Source organism: Protopterus annectens, chromosome 7.part0, assembly GCF_019279795.1.
Source record: "Protopterus annectens isolate FY-2018-M chromosome 7.part0, PAN1.0, whole genome shotgun sequence".
In the NCBI taxonomy this organism is placed as follows: Eukaryota; Metazoa; Chordata; order Ceratodontiformes; family Protopteridae; genus Protopterus; species Protopterus annectens.
In genome coordinates, this window is record NC_056739.1 from 1,634,753,798 (window position 1) to 1,634,767,588 (window position 13,791).

Sequence of the window (13,791 nt, forward strand, 5' to 3'; positions counted from 1 at the left end):
ACCTAGAGGAAAACTGTTTTTGTACTTACTTTACTCACTTGCTTAGAGGAAAAATGGCTCTTATACTCACTTTCCTCACTTGTCTAGAGGAAAGTAGTTTTTTATTCAGACATGTCCAAGGGTTAGCTCCCAGTGTTCTCTCCTGTCTATCTGATGAATCTGAGCATCTTGAGGCAATGTAGCAATTGCCTCATGTACACAGACAACCCTCTTCTCCTACCACCCAACACCACAACCTGTGAGAGATGAACTTATGTAGCCAAACTGGAGGTAAAGTTCTCTCCAACCAAGCTGAACTTGACAGTCAAGAGGAGAAGGTAAACATTTGCACCACACCAGACACATCACATAGTCCCACTAAATCTACACCACCAAAATCCACACATAGAAACACAAAAACATTCACAGAGGCTCTCAATAATAATCTGCTCAAGCAACAGAGACCTCCAAAGCAGAAATGCAAGCAACCTCCACCCTCCAATACAACCCAAATGACACATAGCCCACAGACTCAGTATGCCTATAAACCACAGCCCATAAGCAAACAAATGTACCCAACACACTAGTCATAAGTGACTCTATAGTCAGGCACACTGATGTCCCACTCACCAGGCTAAACAAGGACAAGGTTACTGTCAGCTGCCTGTCAGATGCGAGGATCCGCCACATAACCCACGCACTCAGGTCACTCCACAACATGTACAAGTATGACTCTCTCATTGTCCATGTTGGTGTGAATGACCTGAGATGTACCTCCCTGGACTACATGAAAAGAGACATGGAAGAGTTCTGCAATCTTGTAGCCCAGGCAAGTATGACCCTAGCCCTGAGTAGCATCCTGCCATCATCCAGAATTATATCACAATACAAGGACAAAATGATTGACTTCAACAATTGGCTAAACTTCTGGTGTCATTCTAAGGGGATCCAGTATCCTGCCTGGGATGACATGGTCGACAGACCATGATGCTTTGCCAGAGGTGGCCTGCACCTTTCACCCCTGGGATTCCAGATACTGGCTAAGGCTCTTGCTGCCCTTATAGTGCCTTTATAGGCAAGGTTCAAATGACAAATTCACCACTGTAACAGGAAAAGGCAAGCAAGAACTGAGGGTAATGCTACTCAAAGCTAGAAGTCTAAATCTCAAAATGCACTCACTCGACGCACTCCTTAAAATGGAGACCATCATTATCTGTGCAGTGACACAGACCTGGTTCAAGACTCTAGAGAGCACCCCTGTATTACCAGGCTATATCTCATACCACACTTTTAGGCCATCTAACCTGGACCAGAACAACAAAGACGGAGGTGTGTCCATCTTCATTAAGGATATCCACACTTCCAGGCTAGTTATGCAGCATAATGCATCTGAGGTTATCCAAGTGCAACTAACTCTGGGCAAAACTGCAATCCAAATTGTAGCTTGCTACAGATCCCCCACCATGCCCCAGGATTCCCACTCCTCTTTTTTTGATATATACTGGAAAATATTAGGGTTCAACCAAACACCCTAATAATGGGAAATTTCAACTACCCCACCATTAACTGGGAAAACTACTCATGTACCAACTCCTTTGCTCAACGCTTTCTGGAATTCATAAATTCCAATGCTCTGGATCAACTTATCCACACCCCCACAAGGGGCAACAATATCCTAGACCTAGTCATTACCAACATGAGTGACCGGTGTTCCATGCCTGAAATCAACTCCTCGTTGGTCAGATCCAACCATAAGCTAATCACCCTAGATATCCCGCCACCACCCACCATTAAGGAAATCATGGTAAAAAATTTCTCCAAAGCCAACTTCATGCTTCTTAAGACAGAAGTGGTGAACTTCATGACACCCATGTAGACGGACAATACAGTTATGACTGCTTAATCTTACACAAATGCACTATATAAGCACTTACACATTTACATTTACTCATGCTATCCCAAACAGAACCAATATGCTATCTTCCAAAAAAAGGAAGCCAATCTGGTGGTCCCCTGCCATAAACAAACTCTACAACAGAAGGAAGAAACTGTTGCAAAAGAGAGTAAAATCCCATGAGTGGAGGTGCTCCCTGGTCAATCTCAGTAAGAAGCTGAGATCCCTTATAAGATGCTCCAAAGGTGTGTGTGTGTGTGTGTGTGTGTGTGTGTGTGTGTGCGCGTGCGCACGGGTGCGCGCTTGTCTCACAAAGGGGCTCAAGTCAGTAGGTACATATTTACTTATCAAATTGAGATGACACTGGCAGATGAGATATTGCAGATGTTTGCTGAATCAAACGAATTCAAATACTGCCCAGCCTACTCTGAAAATGCATTGGTCTACAGAATTTATACAAAACTGTTTTATTAATTGCAGGAGCACATATTTTTAGTTACTAAATCACAGTATCTATACATGTGTTCATACATCCAGGTGGGAAGCTGTTTTTCAGAAAGTTACTTGTTTTCAAGCAATCTGAGTCACTCTATATCCTCCAATGTTTATTCAGCAATATAGATTTATATTACTGACTGCACAACATACATACAATGAGCATTCCCTGTCCATGGTAATTGTGCCGTGGAACCCTTTCTGCACCATGGCTGTTTATGGCTGTGAAAAGACACTGAATATTGATCCTTCAGTACATTGTATGAGCAACACAGCACAAGTCTCATGTTTGATACTATACATACATATAAGTACAATGGTATGTCTGCATTACCATTGTAGTAGATTTTCTATGATTTCTGATTTGTCAACAATAAGTTTAGCAAAATCTGTAAGATTGAAAAACTCTCTGTCATGCTAGTGAGAGTGCATTTTAAGCGTATTGGTGACAGTCGTATGCCAATGTAACTAACAAACCTTTGGAGCCAGACATAACCTCTTTACCATACACAATGCAAAATTAATAGTTTTTGGTACAAAAAATATGTTGTTTTTGCATTTTATTTTGTGGATAAGGACAGCTCTGTGAGTGCCATTAATTGTAAATCAAATATGCTTCATAGCATGGTCAACACCATATAAGACTACCATGTTCAGTAGCTTCACTTTCCTTGGGATTCAGCATGGTATGTCTTGTTTCTGTATACAATAAAACATTTTATTGTCTTTTGAATTCTGCTGTATTGACACCTACAATTAATGGTATTTGTTTAATCACAATGGGTATTAGCAAACTATTTTTAGAGGATACTCAGCTATTTTTATACCATTTTGACAAATTATATGTTAATGGATGCTCACATATTCTTGTACCAATTTAGTATGACTAGTAAAGTTGATTCTGATGTCTGTACGCTAATGAATATTTCTGAAATTCTTTTGCAACAGCAGTCAAGTTAAGTGCCTTCTCCACCATCATCAGGAACACACCTTGATTAAAAATTTAAGAGTAAGTTCCCCCCTCGTATGCCATGATCTTAAAAAGAAATAAGAAGTAAGAATTTTCAAAAAAAAAAAAAAAAAAAAAGGGAAGTTGCGGCAGGCAAACATTTAGAAACTGTACCAGCAGTGATTTTCTATGGAAAATGGCAAATGGGAAGTTTACCTTGATCACACAGAACCTCATGCTTTTTACACTGAATGAGGTATTAGTAAATTAGATAAAGCATTTGTTAGTATGACTTTTGTTATTGCTTACGCCGCAGGTCTGGTGCTAGCTTTAGTTTAAGTACTATAACTTCCACCTAAAGGTAAACCAGCAACCTTCTTTGTTTTTTGTCCTTTCTTTGCACTTTAAGTAAGTTGATGAACGACAAGTTTCCCAGTCGTACATTTCCTTAAAATTATTAAACATTTATACTGACTAGCTTGCATTATGTGCAGAAATACTTTTTTCCCTGACAGCTAATTACTTAGTAGATTAAATGAAGACTTTGCGTAATTAATGATCTTTTCCATTTGATTGGGATTTGTGTCCCTCTGCACTTACACATCCCGTGACTTTCTCTTGCAGACAGTGTTCCTGCTTCTTCTTTCAAAAGACAATTGTGACTTGTAGGCTTTCTCAGACAATTGTGACTTGTAGGCTTTCTCAGTAAAGACATTAAGGATAAAATTGTTACAGCATATTTCCAAATTTAAAAAGTGAAATTGAAATAACAAGATTGATCTTCCCAGACTTTATGTGTCATGTTTTCTTTTTTCCCCATGTATTCCTAATGACATTTATTCTTTCTTTCTGACTAAATTACTAACAAATATGATTAGTTTCCACATCTTATCTCATTGTTTACCTAGTAAATTCTGTTCCAACATGTTATTTTAAATATTTTTATTCAGTGTTTTTGTCATAAAGAAGCTCAATAAATTATTGTAGCCTTAATATGTGTCTTAACATGGAATGTGTTTTTATCAGAAATTGTTTGTGTGCTTAGCCATTTCATGTTTATGTTTCATTGTGCACTAACGTACAAATAATGGGATAGATGCTACTGATTACATCTGCTTGATTTTTATACCTGAGCTTGAGTCTATCTTTTTTAATGATGCATTTTAGAAAATTTCAGAAATACTGTGCAAGAAAATGCATGATTCCTAGTTTTGCTAATTCATATGCTGACAAGTCCTGTTGTCATTCATTGTCTGATGAGAGGAATACTGCACTGAAATGAAACATGTTTGCTAAAGTTAATTGCCCATTTGGAAAGCAGGCACACAGTTCACTATAATTTATTGCAATTACCAATTGGTTTTGGAAGACTTTTATGGATAGCAGTGACTGTATCAAGCTGGAAAAGAAAATGAGACCTTTTGAATAGTGATGTTCTTACAAGGCTTATCAAATTAATGAATATTCCAGAAAATACAATGAAGGCTCACATTTAAGCTGACAACAGTAGCTGGAATTAATTAAGTCATATAGGAGTACAGAGATTTTATTTAATTTTATTTTTGTGCCATGGCCATTGCTTAAATATTCAGATCACCTGTTGAGGAAATCTCCATTGCTGTTGTATTTTATTGCCAATGCATGGGTTTCATCTGGATTTTCTTCATGTCAATATTTTTCATAGCTACATTTCCCAATAAGCCAGTTCTTATTGTAGACCTACAAAAACAACTTAAGACAAATCATTATTGTTTCTCACTGGCTACTGCCATTTCCAAAATACATGATAAATAATATTTAATAATAAAAATGCCATTGTGAAAATCTACATAAATAAATCTCACTGTCTGGATTCTAGTGAAAACTTACCAAAAAAGTTTTTGACAAAACTTGCTCTTCATATTATCTGTAAATACCTTCAAGTACTGATCCATGCCTCAAATAATATTGCAATATGATATAGTAGGTATGCAATAATGGCTATTTACACTGAAGCATTTGTTAAGGCTGCATTTAATACATATATAACTATATATATATATATGCACATATCTCTCTCTCTCTCTCTCTGTCTAATTATTAGAATATTTTCTTCCACACTATATCAATAGTTACAGGTATAAAAACAGAAGAATTTCCATTTGGTGGCATGAATATTAACAAATTACAAGTAATGCAGCATCAATGTGAACTGAAGAAGGCAATACTCAATGGCATGAGCTCATGTTTACAGTTTCATGGCCAGCTAGATTTGCAGTGCTCACATTTACTTATTTTTATTTTCACGTGTGTTATTGACTGGGATGGTCCAACTAGGCCCAGGGCCTGTATTTGTGAAAGACTCAAGGTAGTATTCATACTAAGTAGGGAGAATTTGGCCTGGGCAACAGGGGACAGTCTCCTTTTCCTTCTACTTATGGAGTGGGTGAAGGATATTTGCTGCAGAGCAAACTTGTAGAAGCACGTCGAGAAGTTGAGGCAGAGCATCAGATAGCCTCTGGCAGTTTAATGTTCAGAGGAGTAAAACATATTGTAACTTGTTTCAATGGAGAAGGATTATTTGATGAGATTCTTCAGCAAATAAATAATAAGAGTAAGACAGCTGATGGAAAAAAAGGAAGATTGGAGTGAAATCTTTTAATAATTATCTGTTGAGGTTTAAGGAAACTGTATGTCTGAGGGAAATTGGGTTTCCAGTTATGTAGTTTCTAATGCAGAGTATCCAGAAAGTTGGACTACATGAAAAAAAGAGAGTATCATGCATTAAGTCAGAAGAAAATAACAGGATCTGCAGGTAAAACGATCTTATCCTACTCAAGTTATAGGATATGCTGCTGGAAATAATACTGAAGAAAAAAGTGAGTAAACATCTTCTAGAAACATGAGAAGAAAATAAGGCACTGCTTTGAATAGATGCACTGTCTATGACATAATGGTTAAATCCTTATGGCTAAAAACATGAAATTTAAGAATACCGATACATGTGGAATCTGATACATTTGCAGATGATAATTTTGAAAATCAAAATTTGTCACGTAAATTCATTAAATGCTTTAACAAAAATGTTGTTAAAGATATATGGAATTGATATATTATTTTTCATATGACTGTGTCAATAAAAAAAGACTGTTGCCGCAATTTCTAACTTTAGAAACTTAGCAAAGTGATCCTGATACTTTTCTAAGAAAATCTTGAGCTATAAATGTGGTAAAAAAAGCTTGAATTAAAGTGTAATATGGACTAACGCATAGGAAGCATGGGTTGTGCTTGACGCCACATTAAATGAAATAAGTGGATAAGAGGTCAGTCGGATTGTCCAACAGACAAAGAAATCTGGACAAGACAGCAAAGGAACATCAGTATTACTACTCAGGAGAACAGTACCATCCCCTTGACGGGTACCTCAGGCAACTCAGTCTAGCCCCCCAACAATCCACACAAAATCAAAATATGGAACCACTCCAAGATCCCACTGACTGAAAATTAAACAAAATGCTGGAAAAGGGGCTGACATTTTACCCCATAGCAGTAGCAACACGTTTAACACAATTACCAACCTTAATCTGTTCTGAAGGAAGCTGAATTGGAAAATCTTTTTTCATAAAAGGAAAGTGAAATTTGGATGTGTTAGGATGAAGACCAAGAAATAGGGAATGAAATCATCAGGTATGAGACTACATGAAAGAAGCCAAGTACATTTTGCCCACTACTTCATTCAACTATATGGACATATGCAGAGAAATGTGAGAAGGACATTCGCAGAATTCTTACCAAGCCCTGCAAGAGAAAATTTTATATATTGCCCCAGAATGATCTAGCAGCACTAAAGCACCGATAAAAGGAGGAGAGAGATGAAGGCAGACAAAGATGGGGGAATCTTCATCACAGATACTGATTCCTATAACCGGAAAACTAAGAAAATGTTAGGAAATCAGGATTTCTACAAATATGTCATCCAAGCCTACAGAATGGTGAACACAAGAACTGCTGCTCTCTACTCGATGATAATGTTAATTTTCTCACAGTCACTCACCCGAGGATACTCCAGGTTTGGCACCCCAAACTACACAAAAAACTTGCTGACCCCCTCCCTATATCATTCAGTGGTAGCAGGAGAAGGCTCTGCTTCTAAGCCCCCACTGAGTTATTTGGAATTTAAAATAAAAGATGTTGCCAAACATGCTCCATCTTACATCTTGGACACTCTTGACTTTCTGAGAAAGGTTAGAGAAGTTAGGATAAAGCCAGGCATGGTGCTTGTCACATGAGTATTGCATTGTAGCAGTTAAAGATTTTATGAGCAGTAGGACTTCCACCAACCCCAAGGAAATGCATGCAATAGCTGAGCTTCTGGACACAGTACTTAACAACTACTTTCATTTTAACCAGAGATGGTGCAAACATACAAGGAGAAGTGCCACGGGAGCAATAATTTCCCCAAGACTGGTAAACATAGCCTTAGAGCCATCTATACCTCTGAGTATTTCCCATACATGAACTGTTATTATTGCTTTATTGATGATATTTTCATCTCATGGAACAGTTCATTGTAAAAGTTAAGGAATTCTTTGACAAAACAAAAGGTCAACAAACGTTATACATTTCACTAAACACCACAACTTTAAAAAGGTAGAATTTCTGGATCTCACCATTTACAAAAAAGAAGGTGATACAGTGTAAACAATTGCCTGTTTACAACACTCACACAAGTTAATCTGTTGCTACATGCAAACAGTATTTACACTAAAATCACAAAGAAAAATGTTATAAAGTCAAAAGGGATAAGGATAACTTGCATGTCTGGGGAAATAATGTTTTCTACATAACTTGGACAAGCTACAAAGTGACTTTCTTAAAAGTGGGTACAGTGAATACCTGTTAAAAGACATACTTGGTCACATTCCAATCATAAAACAGAACAAGAACCCAGCTCTATTCAGTCCACAGTGAACAGAACAAATTAATATAGTGAGGTCACAGAATGATACTGACAAACAGAGAGATGACAGAAGTATGAGTCTTACATTTTCAAAGGACTCTTTGGAAATACAATGTACAATAAGCTCTCGGCTAACCGGCATCCATGGGGATTGACAGATGCCAGATAACTGTAGTTTCTTGAGAGTTACTATTAAAAATAGGCCTTGTTAGCACTGTACCCTATACTATGTGTTTGGTTTGACTTGTTCTTAGGTTGGAGAGAGAGGGACTTTATTCCTATCTTCCTTTATAAAACTCTAAAACTCTAAAAATGTAAGGTATGTTTCCGCAGAGGGGGAGGACAGAAAGTGCAACACATGAAAATTGTATTGTATTTCTTCATCTTCAATGTTTTTCTTTTTGCTTGAATGTTCTGGTTGCTTGACTTCCAGAGTTCCAATTAACTGAGAATGTACTGTACTAGGTGTGAAAATTGGTGCATTATCCATGGAAACCAGGCCAGTAGTAATATACTTGACCTTGATTTTACTTTCTTCTATCATAAAGGTCATTATATTAGGAGCTGGGCAGAATGACATGCTTTGCTACTAAGGAGTCAGATGCTGGCACTTTTCCCTGTATGCTTCCAGGATGCAGATGTTGTGAATTTATGAGTAAGATAAACCAGTTGTATTGTCCAAACACAAAAAAAGAGATATTATAGCACAATGAGAGATGACTGCAAAAGCAAGTTTGTACTTTACAGGGCCAGTTGTACAGCATGTAGAGCATTCTGCATTGGCAAGATTATCAGTCCCCTAAAGGTAAGGGCTACTATACACTTATAAGACATATGACCAAAAGATTTTAATAATCCATTAGCCAGATGCAGTACACTGCAGATACTTTCAGAAATGTGTGTTCCAGATAGTGGTGAAAGCAACAACTGGCCTACTTGAGGGCAACGCAGGTGCTATACTTATGAAAAAGGAACTTATAGTGGAACATTTGCCTAAAAGGTTACTGGCACCCAGGACTCAACACAAACTACTTCATAGAAAATTGGACCATGATGGTCTTCACTAACAGTTAGATCCTTTATTTTATTCCTTCATTGCATTTTTATTAGCATTATATTCACATTGTTTAACTACAACAGGATCATGTAGGAAAAAATTAGATAAATTAACGTACTGGCTTAAAAGCACTTTTAAATTTATAGGTAACACTGCCATCATACCTCTCAACATCTTAGAGCAAGAAATCTGGACAAAACCATTAATAAAAGTGGGACAAAGCACCAAACATAGGAACATTTTTAAATGTTGCTCTTACCAACTTAGAAAGTTAATAGAATAACAGGTTTTACATTATCATCTGCAACAACTGGAAAGACTGCAGAAATACCTCACTAAAAGAATCACAGGAAAAAAACAGATGCCCTATGCTGACCGTCTAAAAAAAAAAAAAAAACTCCAGCTATACTCTGTCGCTTATTGTCTACTCAGAGGCAATCTCTGCTTTACATACAAGGCCATGTCAAACCCAGAACTGTTGGACATGCTACAGTTAAAGAAATCCCAATCCCTCAGAGCCACACACTCCAGGGATCTAAACCTTGTCATCACAATGAACAAAACATGCTGGAGGGATAGGTTCCTGACCCAGAGATTCCCCAGACTCTGGAACTGACTGCCCATACATGTCAAACAGACCACCTCTTTGGCCCTTTTCAAAAGGAACCTTGACACTTGGATGGGAGATAGGAAATTCACCCCGGCGATCACGTCAGTCACCTTGTAGACAGGGGTCCAGGGAAATAAATATTGTGGGAAGAAATAGCCAGGGAATAGTTGTGGCTAGGCTTGTGCAAACCCTAGGGCCGATAGCCTAGTACCAACCTATGAACCTATGAATTTTCTGAAGGGTATGAAGTCTGAAACTCAAATATCTGCCATTATATTCTAACTTCAGTCTTTAATGATCAGTCACTAATTTGCTAGAAAACCGCAGTTTTATGGAAAACAGACCAAAAATATGAGGTAAATCTATGGACATTCTGCAAAAGTCTCTACAGTTGAGAGGTATGCACTGTCTACTAAAATAGAGCAATCTAATTTCAAATTTCTATGTATTTGTCAGGAATAGCTTTACTAGTAAGCATAAGCATTAAAACTTTCCTGCATTAAGTTATGCAAGATTTTAATACCAGTTCACATACACTCAATGTTTAATGTTGATAAATCCATTGATTTTTTTTTTTCTGTTCTCATAATCAATTTTGTCATGTACACATATTTATTACTTACTGGAGTTAACTATATGGATACACTTAATGCCATTGTACTGTTCTACACTGATCTGATCAAGCCTCACCTACTTATTGGTAGTTACGCAAAAGTGATTTAGACTCCTGAGTTTATTATTATGTTCTTATTCCTAACTTGCATCAGTTTCATGATGGTTTCTCAAGACCAAAATGTACCTTTTACTTCATGTCAGTGTAGTCATCCTACCATAATATCTCTAAGTTTATGTAGTAAACCCTAGCCTCAGTTTATGTGACCTGAAGCAATGCTGCCTTCCTGAACTGATTAGATTCACCACTTCCTATTAATTAGCCCTAACTTCCCACATTTAGTTTAAGTCTCTTTTCAACAAACATTCACACATTTGTGATATCCCTCCCATCATAGACTCAGTGTGTGTTAGTTTGCAACCTGTAACATCTGCACTGCTTTATATGTAAGACTATGGGCAGTGGATCTAGCATTATATTATACATAACGTTCCTTTATACTGTATTAATCTATGAATTATTTTCTACTTGTTTCAATTATAGCTGGATTAATATTTTGCTTATATGTAATGATCAAGTAAATTCAGTATACTGCCAAGTATGAGGCAATTTTTACAGTTGCATATTTTCTACTCTCCCTAGACATCACTGTAATGTTTTTTTGCAACAGGCACTGGTACAAGACACTTACTGGAGGCTCACTGTTTCCCATGGTGCAAATGACACTTTGCTGTTTTATAAAAATTCCTACTATGGCAACTAGGACTTATAACATGTTACTGACAACCTCTTATAATGTACCTGCTCTGACAGCATTTAGATGGAACAAACAGAAATAGAAGTCAGTTAACTCTTTTCTCATTTAATCCCGTTTGGTTCACTGTCGGAGATTGCTGCAGTTTATCTTAGACCTAGCACATACAGAGCACTTTCTTTTTTCTCTGAACACACTTATAATTGATATATCACTAGAAGTTGAATTAATCCTGTCATGGAAAGGGTGGTGTGATACCTAATATAACGGAGACAAGGTAGGTGCTCTCAGTCACACTTTCAGCCAGATTATCCTGACTAGCCGAAGTTATGATTACTATATTATAATACTTTAGGATTTTAATCGGACTGGTTGTCACATATTTTTAGTACTTGTTGCCCCATTTAAACATGGCAAATTATATCTACTTATCACATCACAGATACAATGATGTACTAATAGTTATTCATAGGCAGGGACAAGATTTATATAAAGTGCCTGTATCAATTAGGCACTAGCCACATTGGATAGGAATACAGCGCATAAGCTATAACCTATTAGCTACCAGTATTAGTAGATATGCAGAACAGGTATTGTGGTTTGGATGAACAGCCTATGACATATATTTATGACCCCAGCTTGAGTACATTGACAATGACTTCTGTTTTAAAACTGATAAATACTGAATGTCATGTAAACTGGATTTAGATCTGGTGAAGCTCTTTCAAGGGCAAAATCACTAATCTATTTGTTTTTCAATAAAAGGGTGGGAGGATGGCAGAATGGTTAAGGTGTTTACCATGCAGACGCAAGGTGCAAAGTTTGATTCTCAAATGGGGTAATTGACTAGGCTTAAAAAATTGGAGCACAAAAGGCAGTTAGCCTAATACTAATCTATCAATCTTTGTTTTGATTTCTAATCAAGTTATAATTGTTTGATTACTCTAAATTTCAACTGAGCTTCTCCAAAGTACATGGTTCTTTTCTCCTTGCTATTTAGTGATTCTCAGCCAGCAGCTCTGCTGCCCATAAGTACCAGTTTTCCCTGTGGTCTAATATATGTATATACATATATATATATATATATATATATATATATATATATATATATATTGGCAAATTTAATCATCTTATTAATTTGCTTTCTTCTGGGCATTGTAGTGACACTGGAGAAAACGGCATGCAAGAAAAGAATATAAGTTAACTTGCTCAATATAAAAAAAAGTTCACTTGTTTGATTTTGAGTAGCAGATCGAAGTGGTATGCAAGTCTCAGAACAGAAAACAATGATGAAGTGTCAAAGAAAATGAAGTGAATTAAAACAATAATGTATATAAAATGAAATGGAGAAATGTTTAAGTACAACTGCAAATAGATTTGTTGATAACGGGGTAATACAGTGTTATTTTGTGATAATGAAAACAGTGAAACCAGTCATAGAAATGCATGTAAAAAGTACAGGATTCCTGAGGGGGAAATGAGTGACAGATAATGTAATGATATAGAGTGCAAGAGTTTTGGAAAGTAGTTCTTTATCAATGCATGCCCAAAACAGAAAAAAAAGGTAAACAGGAAATGATAAAAGGTAAAGAAAATGGATAATCTTGATGAGGCATCTTTGAATGTTAAGAGTTTAGGTTATGTTGAATGGAGATTAGTAGTTCTGAAATTATGTAAGGAAGTGAAAAGATATATGTTTATTCAGTATTAAATACAGCACAATGGAAAAGAAAGCAATTTTAAATATTGTGAAATGAGACAATATAATAAACTTTAGAGTCAGCAGGTATTCAGGCATAGTGGCTTTATTATGGATGCAAAAGTAATAATTTGAGGCAAGATATCATTGGTATCTGGTAGTAGGATGGTGTTATATATAAGATTAAGACAGATGTAGATTTATTAGAAAAGTAATGGTTTATGTACAAGCAAACTGTGACATTTTTAAGGAATTCAGAGAATTGGCTGTTATTGATTTGGAAATGGTGACTGTGGAATATTTTTAATTGTGATGTAGTGAAGGAAAATAAAAAAGAGCCACTTGTGAAGATATTGGAATATATAAATAAACACTTGCAATTGGGGATTCTGAAGTTAGAAAAAGTAAGAGGAAATGCTTATCATAAGGACTGGGTAACAACCAAATGGATTGTTTCAAGTTTTCAAATATGTCAAAAAAGTTATGCAGGTAAAGATATAAAAGGGTTTACAGATCTTTCTAGCATCTGGATGCTGTTTGGAACTTAAGAAGAGATAGGTAAAATGGATGAAGACTTAAAAAGATAAACTGCTGAGTGATAAATGACAGAGAAGGAAGAGATGAGATTAAACTAATTAGGAATGAATAATGGCATGAGAATATTATACAATTACTGGACTGATTTATTGATTGCTTTGAAAGAAAGATGAAAAAAAGAAAACATATATGAGAAATGGATTATACTATGAACGAAAAGGTGCAAGTGTTTGTAAGGAAAGAAGACATGAGAATGTAATTAAAG